Genomic DNA, 9,531 nt, shown 5'->3' with positions numbered 1-9,531 from the left:
TCTTCTGTGGATTTCCAGGGGCTGCTATCAACCCCATGGTCAGGACAGCCAGCGTGCTGAGTTTTTTTTAAAAAAACCTCACCACATCTCATTTCCTGTAATCTTTGTTAACTGCTTGAAGGGTTTATGCTTTTCAAGATGGGAAGTGAACACAGTGTTGAAAATCTAAGTGAAAACACGTGCTGGAAATGCTCAACAGTTTAGGTCACATACGTATGGAGAGAAACAAAGTTAACGTTTCAGATTGAAGACCCGTTATCAGAAAATTTGGAGAGCACAAAGCGCTTAAGCTGCAGAAAGTATGGGGATGTTTTAATGAATAAAACTGGGGATAAGTTGTAAACATGATTACTTGGGCAATGAATAAATGCGGATGGTTAGAGAGTGAGAACATAGACAAAAGAATATAGGAGTTGTGAAATGCGGAACAGGAAGACTATCAGTGTCATGTTGGGTAAATGTCTTCTAAAACAAAAAATCAAATTAAATGTATAAAAGGAAAGAAAAAGCAGGTCATTGTGGAATTTCCTCATTCCAAATTGCCAGAAAGCAAACAACCTTTTCAGTATAAGGGAATCTGTATTGGCATGCATTTTTAATGATTGCCACAATATGAGGGGATGGGCACTGGGAGACGAGGTGTGTTTCTCTATTTCCATAAATCTTCATGCCAGAGCACTCTACAATCATAGTAGCTGAGCCCAGTTATAATGAGAACAATGCAAGTGTCATTGATGAAAAATGCCAGCAATCTCCAGAAGGTAAGATTTTGTTGTCTATGTTAGCCTGGCGACATCATGCAGTGCACCCCAAGCAACTGTGAAGATTTCATAGTTGAAGGTTGCATGCTGTACACACAGCAAAATGTAAATAGCAGCTGGTCCCAGAGGAAGAACAAGAAGTAGATTGCAGGTTGAAACCCCAGAGCTGGAGCTTGGACAGCAGCAAGAGCAAGAGGAGCAGAAAGAAGATGGCCATTGAGATAATATGTTAACTCAGTCTCACAGCCACACTGGATGAAGGGATTTTTATCATGGAGTTGATTTTCATAAGGAATCGGTAAAATGACATTTTAATGAAACCAAATGACCGACTATACACAACAGTCCTTAATTCAGCATAATTCACCACTAATCAACCAGAAGAGGTAAGATGAAGCATAAAATCCGCTCATTCAACAGTACCATGTCACTGGCATTGGATGTTACAACCGTATAGTAATGCAAATTCTCTATATTCTAATCAGACTCTTGAACAGACCTCTTGTACAATAGGATGAATTCTCGGCCTCACAATTTGCCTTATGATCTTGGACTTTATCATTTATCAGCGCTGCACTTTTTCGGTAGCTGCTACATTTTATTCTGCAATGTTATTATCTTATTCAGCTCAATGCATGTGGAGGAGATATTGTTGCCAATCTGTATGAACTGGGGTCTACCAGTAAGGAAATTGAGCATTCGCTTGCACCAGGATGTGCATTGCCCAGGTCTTGGAGCAATGAAGATATATGCACCTTCTTGTCCAGGTGTTCCAGAGCTGAATGAAGAGTCAATGCAATGGCATCTGCTGTGACAGTAGGCAAATTGCTGTGAATTTGGGTCATACCTCAGGCAGGAGTTAATATACCTCATGACCAACCTCTTGAAGCACTTCACAGTGGATGTAAGTGCTGCTGGAATGTGGACATGGAGGCAGATTATTGTATTTTTCTTGGACACTAGTATTGTTGATGCCCATTCGAAGTAGCTGGTAGCTCAGACTGCAGGAGCAAGAGGTTGAAGGTGTCTGTGACTACCCCAGCTAGTGGAGAAGCACAGACGTTCAATGCTTGGCCAGGTATGCTTTTTGGTCTAGTTGCCTTCCATTGTTCCAACCCTCTGAAGGATGCTGTCATCTAGGCCTCAGAGACTGAGATCACAGGGTCGTTGGAGGCTGTAGGGGTTTGTCAAGATACCCCCATGTTCTGTCAATCAAAGCAAGCATAAAAAGGCAACAGACTCACCTGGGAGCAAAACCTTGCTTGGTTTTACTTTGTAGGATGTGATAGTATTCAAGCTCTGCTACAGTTTTTGGACATTCTTATGTGATTCATGTTTTGACCAGAATTCCCACTTTGCACATGAGATGGTCTTCCAGATGTCATGCCTGGACCTCCTGTACTTTTCTGGATCACCAGTCTTAAATACCACTGATCTATCACTCAGCAGTTTGTGAATCTCTTGATTCATCCAGATCTTCTGGGGTTGGGGAAGACTAAAATGATTTTGTGGGGACACACTTGAACCGTGTAAGTACACTCACGGACATGACAACTGTGGTGTACTCATGTCCCTAGATGAGTTCTTGAACATGGATCAGTCCACAGTGTTGAAGCAGCCCCTCAGCTCCTCCTCTGTCTCTTTGCTGTCCTTACCCCAGGTGCCTTGCTCTTTAGTCTCTGCCTATATGCAGGTAGTAGGAGGACAACCAGATGGTCAAGATGACATAATTTTATAGAGTCTCTTCTGACAGTCACCCAGTTACCTGCCTCCTGCAACGTTGGGGTGATATCCTCCCTGTAGCTCATTCATCACCTCATTCTCCTGTATGAGCTCAAGGTCACGGAGCTGCAGCTCCAGTTCCTTAACATCATCTCCAAGGAGCTGTAGCTCAGTGCACTTCGTTATCAGACTAAAGGTCTCCCAAAGTTCCCTCATCTCACACAAAAAACATACCACTAACTCTGGAGCTATTCTCAGTGCATCATCTATGTACTAAAAGATCTGAAAAAAAAACTTACTGGGCACTTAGAACCTGCACCTGTGCTTGCCAGCACCAGACTGCCCCTAACACTGTCCCACTCCAACAATCGCCGCTTTGCTTACATCTTCGTTTTATTGGCTCAAACAATGATTCATTCCCCATGAGTTTTACAGTTTTCAAATGGCTCCCACCCTGGAGGATGTCACTCTCTGACTCACTACTTCAAACAAGTGCAGAAACCTCATCTAGCTGCTATTACTACTTACTGGACTGAGTGAGTAGTAATATCACTATTCAGTGGTGTTACTGCAGCCAACAGCATGGAAACACAGTCATTAATCTTGTTGGAAAACACGATTGAGGTTGTTAAATTATTTGAGTTAGAGAAACATTACAAGAGGTATTCATGATATAAGTGCTTTAGTATCTAATACCCAAAATAAATATACAGATCTTGAAAAACATTACACAGTAGGTTGGCCTGAGATATGCTGGAGAAGAAATCTGCCTTGTTGAATATGGCTATAGGTGAGAACGATTGGAAATAGAAGTAGTGATGTAGATGGAGTGCTTACTTTAATTGCAGTCATTGACAGATTAACAATTGGTTTTGGCATGGTAAATACAGATATTGTAAGTGAGATTTTTTAAAGGAGTGTTGTTAATGTCAGTGAGAGAATGGGCAATGATGGCATTTTGCAGCTCTGTAATGAAATTGTTGTATTGAGTCAGGGGAAAGACTTGCAGCAAATCTCTGTGTACGGCTTTGCAGTTGAAGGTCACAGCAGCTGGTTATTCAAACCAGGAAAGTGATATTCAGTACTCCTTTGTGGTAGTAATTGCACAGCTCTTAGGGAAAAGGAAATTTTAAATTTGGGGTCAAGGCAAAGAACTACAAGACATGATAATGCAGAAGTTATTTGAAGAAAACAAGACAGCACTGGTGAGACAGAGAATGGGAGGCCTAGTCAATGCTACCCGTCATTAGAGGTTACTGCTTTAGAGAAATGTTATAGGTTTCCGTTTGTGATGAATAATAATGAGACAGATATTGGTGGATTCAACCTGTACCCATTCAGTGCTAGGAATGCAAATTTGTTAGCAGTGATGGGCCTGGATGAGATAAGAGTTTTATATAGGATATGCCTGTTGGTCTGAATGTTTTAAATTTTAATGAGGTCAACAAAGCAGAGATTGAGATTTTAGCATAATTTTATTCCTCCTGGATTAAATGTGTCAAAGTACCTGATAGTTTCAGGGAGAGTTTAACAGCTCTTATTCCCAAATCTGATTCTATTAAATTGGATTCTATTAGCTCCATTGTCCTCAGGGTGTTTACTAAGATGTACTGTAGGCTAAACAAATAATGGAAGGTTCTGACCCTGAACAATTGTCGAAATGGATTTTTGACAGCTAACTGCAATGCAATCAAAACACAGTCTATTATATATCATTTTTGTCAGCAAAGAGCAATCACAAAAAATCTTGCATAGGCCTTGCAAAAACATTCTACTCAGTGAGACAGGAATTCATTATAAAAACTTTAGGTTGTGTGGGGTTGGTAAACATTTTACTGACCACCTTGTGATGTTAATTCAAATTCAACTACAGTAATCACAGGCAACAAAGCTAAGACTGAGCCCATTCATATTAAAACATGAGGAGAGGGGTTAAGCAGAGTGATGTTGTGTATTTAATATTTCAGTAGTATTTGAGTAATACTTTAAATTCATTGCTTGAGTATGTATTCTTGTTCTTTAAATAATTCATTACAGGTTATATGTATAAATACGTGAATTGCAAACATTGCCACACTACCACGTGATACGTGCATGCTTCGCTTGAAGAAAAAACGAAGTTAAACCCGCATTTCCGAACTCCTGTGTCTTCCTTTGAATTAATTCAATTCAAGTTTACTTGTCATTCAACCGTACATGAATACAGCCAAATGAAACAGTGTTACTCTGGGGTCATGGTGCAAAACACAGCACCAACAGTCACACACAGCACAAAGAACTCACAAGACAGCAAGAACAAATGGTATCACAATCATGCAATAAGAGTCCAAAACTCGTGCTGTCGAACACTGGGAGGGGACAGCACTGACTCCAGCCTGAAAACTATGCCGCACCATCCCCAATGTCCCCACCCTCCCCCATGCAGCACCGTAAATTGAGGCTTAGTCCTTGCACATACACGACAACAAGTGTGTATGTGTAAAATATCAGTAAAATACAAACATGCAGAATATACATGTACATAGTCCAGTCCCCTCAGCCCTTCGACATCTTCAGTCGACCAGACCAGAGCCCGTCCCCCTCCAAGCAAACACTGGGGAGATCAGCACTGACTCTAGCCTGGACGCATGCCACACCAAACCCTGACCCAACCCCCCTCCCCCCAGCAAAGGCAACATTGGCTTGACAAGCCCAGTCCTCTCATAGTTAAGATAACAAGAACGTACAGAATATCAGTAAAAAGTACAAGCACACAAAATATACATGTGTATAAAGTTCAAACCCTTCAGTTCATTGAGAGGTGATTCGGACACCTCTCTCCCAGTGGCTGTAAAACAGGTGACTCCTCGGCTTGATGCCAAGTCTATTGAATGCCGCCAAAATCTGCAGGCGACCACAACAGATCGTGTCTTCTACCGAGCAAAACGCTGGGAGGGCAGCACAAACTCTATCCTGGACACCAGGCTACACTGCCCCCGGAGGAGCACACCGGCTTCAATGCCTCTTTCATAGCGGCTGCAAACAGGCTTGAGGCTTGGCCTTCACTGCAACTGAGTTTACACAGCTCCCTCACCACCTACTCTCAGCCAATAAATCTGTGAATTGAACTTGCGGCATACAAGATTGTTGATGTCCAAGACACAAAGCGACCACGACGACTACATGCTTTTAGACTGCAAGCCTCCATTGACTCAAGCAGCAGTATATTGTGCAGCTCCTTAACTTTCTCTGCCAGTGAGCAGCTCATGATGATATAGACCTGCAGTACTTTAAGTTCTTCATGTATTACAGGACAATGTGATCATTAGAAATATGTTTAAATATGACAGTAGCACATTTTGTTGCTGCTGGGGCTGAATGTTCTATCATCTTACTGGAAGTTGAGTGATAATTAAATTTGTTTATTGTTTTGTAGTCACAAAACATAACAAGTGACATCGTTTCTTTTATTTTGTTTAATTCAGAGATACTTTAATATGTTCCCTAGATCAAATCAAATCAAGTTTCATTATCATTCAACCATACATGGAAACAGCCAAATGAAACAGTGTTCCTCTGTGGCCAAGGTTTAAAACATACACAGCACATTGAAAATAGCGACCAAAGTAAAAAAGTATGTGTGTATGTGTATGTATGTGTGTGTATATATATATATTCCAAGACCCTGAGCAACATGCCCTGCAAATTGATGGTACATTTTCCAGCAATCCAGCCCGTCATTCCACTGATCAAACACTGGAGGGCAGCATTGATGGGTGAAGCCAGCCCGCAGTTGAGCACAGACGTGATGCAACATCGCCCTTGGCGTCTCCTCACCTGGACTGCAGCAGCAGGCAAGCCTGCTTCTTGAAGCCTAGTCCTTGCTACAACCAAACTTATACATCTTGCCACCAGATAAGGGAAACAGGCTTGCAGCATCTTACATTATCAGTGTCCAACAGGGTCTTGCGATCGCATGAGAAATGTCCAAGACAGTCACCGATGCCGCCTTCGTACACCAACAGCGATGCCTTTGAGTAGCGGACAGCAACATGGTCTGCACCCAGGCCAACTCCCCCGAACATAGTCCAGCTCCTCTAACACCTGGGCCGGCTCATCTGATCAATGAGCAGCTCACTGATGCAGAGTAGACCTGCTATGCTTAAAGTTCTTGGCATCCGGTATAGTCTTACGATCATAAAACGCACAACTAACAAGGAAAAAAAAACACCTTTGGTTGGCCCCTGAGAGGCTGCCTGCGCCCGAATGCATCACCATCTTTCCAGAAATAAATATTGTAAGATATAAATGGGTCTGTATTTGCAAGGAATCAGTGTTATTGTTTGTATAGTTCATTGCTATTGCTGTTGACATAATCCTTGTGAACAATTTCCTTAATATTAGTTTTCACTTTGGAATAGGAGGGGTCTTAAAGATTTATAAAATTGATAGGGCTTGGTAGTAGTGTTTAAGACGTTCGTCTAGTGATTTGAAGTTCGCTAGTTCGAGCCTTGGCTGAGGCAGTGTGTGTGTCCTTGAGCAAGGCACTTAACCACACATTGCTCTGCGACGACACCGGTGCCAAGCTGTATTGGCCCTAGCGCCCTTCCCTTGGACAACATTGGTGGTGTGGAGAGGGGAGACTTGCAGCATGGGTAACTGCTGGTCTTCCATACAACCTTGCCCAGGCCTGCGCCCTGGAAACATTCCAAGATGCAAATCCGTGGTCTCATGAGACTAACGGATGCCTATTATATTATTGGTAGCTAGGATGTCTCCTCAGGCTGTGGAGTGGTAGCAGTGGATCCTAGAACCAGGGATCACATTCTCAGGGTATACAGTAAGACTAGCGATGAGGAAAAATTTCTTTACTAAGAGGGTAATGAACTTGTGGAATTCTCTGCCAGGGATGTTGGTGGAGGTCAGGTCAGTGAGTAGATTTCATGAGGAAACATATTTCCAGACATGAGCCATCAGAGAATATGTTATTCAGGAATATAAGGAATATAGAATGTCAGCTATGGTTGTTTTGAATGACAGAACACATTCAAAGAGCCGAATAGCCTACTGCTTCAGAATTTCTTTGCTTTCAAACTGGTCGACTTTTAGTCTCTTTTGTTGGAGATCGATTTGAATATTAGTGCAAGGCACGACATTTTTACCAAAAATAGCCCAATCCATTTCCCAAGCATTTATCTGTTACAGGTCATAAATGCTGTTCTTGTGTATTATCCCAGTTGCATGCAACTATCTTCCTTACAAACTGTTATTCCTACTAAAAGGTATTATCCTATTTACAGATCCTATTTGTATTCATTATAGGGCATTTACTTTGCAACAGAACATTATCTCAGCTGCAGACTGTTATCCATGAAAATGTATGTTAATTCTGTTTCATGGTGTAATTGTTGTTGTCTTTTTCCTGTTGCAGAATAATAGATTATAATTTCTCCTGCCAGCCATTATCCCTTTTATTAAATCACATTGGGATACTTTGTTTCTTTAAAATGAAAAGGTTTCACATCAAAAATGAGGAAAACTGACACTGTTATCATTCAGACGAGAAAATCTGCCAATGATGGAAATCTGAGCAACACACACAACATCCTGGAGGAACTCAGCAGACCAGGTAGCTTCTATGGAAAAGAATAAACAGTTCATGTTTCGGGCCAAGACCCTTCGTCACTCATTCAATATTATCATTCTTTTCAATGCTATCATTCATTGCAAGGGGGTGTTGAGTGCAGAAATAGGGAGTTATGCTTCCCAAGGGAGCAGTTCAGTTCTAACAAAATGAATTATTTACCTAACACTTGACACTCACACCTGTACAGTACCTTTAAGAAATGATGTAGCACATGCTAAGTTTTGTAATGCATTTTGCACCAGACTTTGCCATTGGTTGAGAAGGTACTGATGCTCTGTTCATAATCCTGTGCTGTTATTTTGGTTAGAAAGGCTGGCTCTGTTATAGGAGTCAAATGGACATAAAAAGGTAGTTGTAGAACAAAGGACCCTCCGTAATATCCTGGCAATTCTAGACAGTACTTACCTTCGGCCAGTAGGCTCTATAATGAGTCAACCTATAGCTGGGGAAGTAATGACCCCCTCCTGTTAGACTGTTAGTAATCTCTGTTGACCAGAGCTCTGTTTAAACACTGTTTAGCTATGTTTACCACACCCTGCTATTGCGGACACCCTGTGCAATACTATGATCATTTCTTATCTGTACGGTGTGAAAGTGCACCCATTGCTGTATAATATTACGGTAATTCTTGCACTACCATCTTATCAGTATGAACTTGGAAATCTTGTAATCTTTGACTCGTAAATCTTGTACATCTTAGTTTTATTTCTCTTCTAATGTTTGTATCTCTCTGCACTTGTAATGCTACTGTGACACTGTAATTTCCCATGGGAAGTGTCTATCTATCTGTTTTTCTTAGTAAGGAGCAAAGTAGAAGTGACTACATGTTTAAATGCATAACTTTCAGAGACTCAAAAGAGATTGATATATTTTAAGCTACTTACTTTCTGACAAAGTGTAAAAAAGTTATATGCAGACTTATTGATCCACTTTCAGCATATCAGCAATTTTGTGCTTTGAGAGTCTGTTCCAAATGTGGCAGTTATGTTTTTGATAATGTACTATCTTGCATCACCTGGCTTGAATTGTAAATACCTTTCTTAATCTTCAGTCAGTGATTTAAAGTAACTGCAGTTTATAACCAGAATCAGAATCAGAATCAGGTTTATTATCACTGGCATGTGTCATGAAATTTGTTAACTTAGCAGCAGCAGTTCAATCCTATCCATAATATAGAAGAAAGGAAGGAAAAAAAAATAAGTAGATCAATTACAGTTGAATAGATTAACAATCATACAAAAAACAGAAATAATATATGTTAAAAAAATGAGGTAGTGTTCAAGGGTTCAATGTCCATTTAGGAATCGGATGGCAGAGGGGAAGAAGCTGTTCCTGAATCGTCAAGTGTGTGCCTTCAGGCTTCTGTACCTCCTACCTGATGGTAGCAGTGAGAAAAGGGCATGCCCTGGGTGCTGGAGGTCC

The sequence above is a fragment of the Mobula hypostoma genome, chromosome 23 (assembly GCF_963921235.1).
Source record: "Mobula hypostoma chromosome 23, sMobHyp1.1, whole genome shotgun sequence".
Classification (NCBI taxonomy): domain Eukaryota; kingdom Metazoa; phylum Chordata; class Chondrichthyes; order Myliobatiformes; family Myliobatidae; genus Mobula; species Mobula hypostoma.
Note: the sequence above shows the minus strand (reverse complement) of the source record.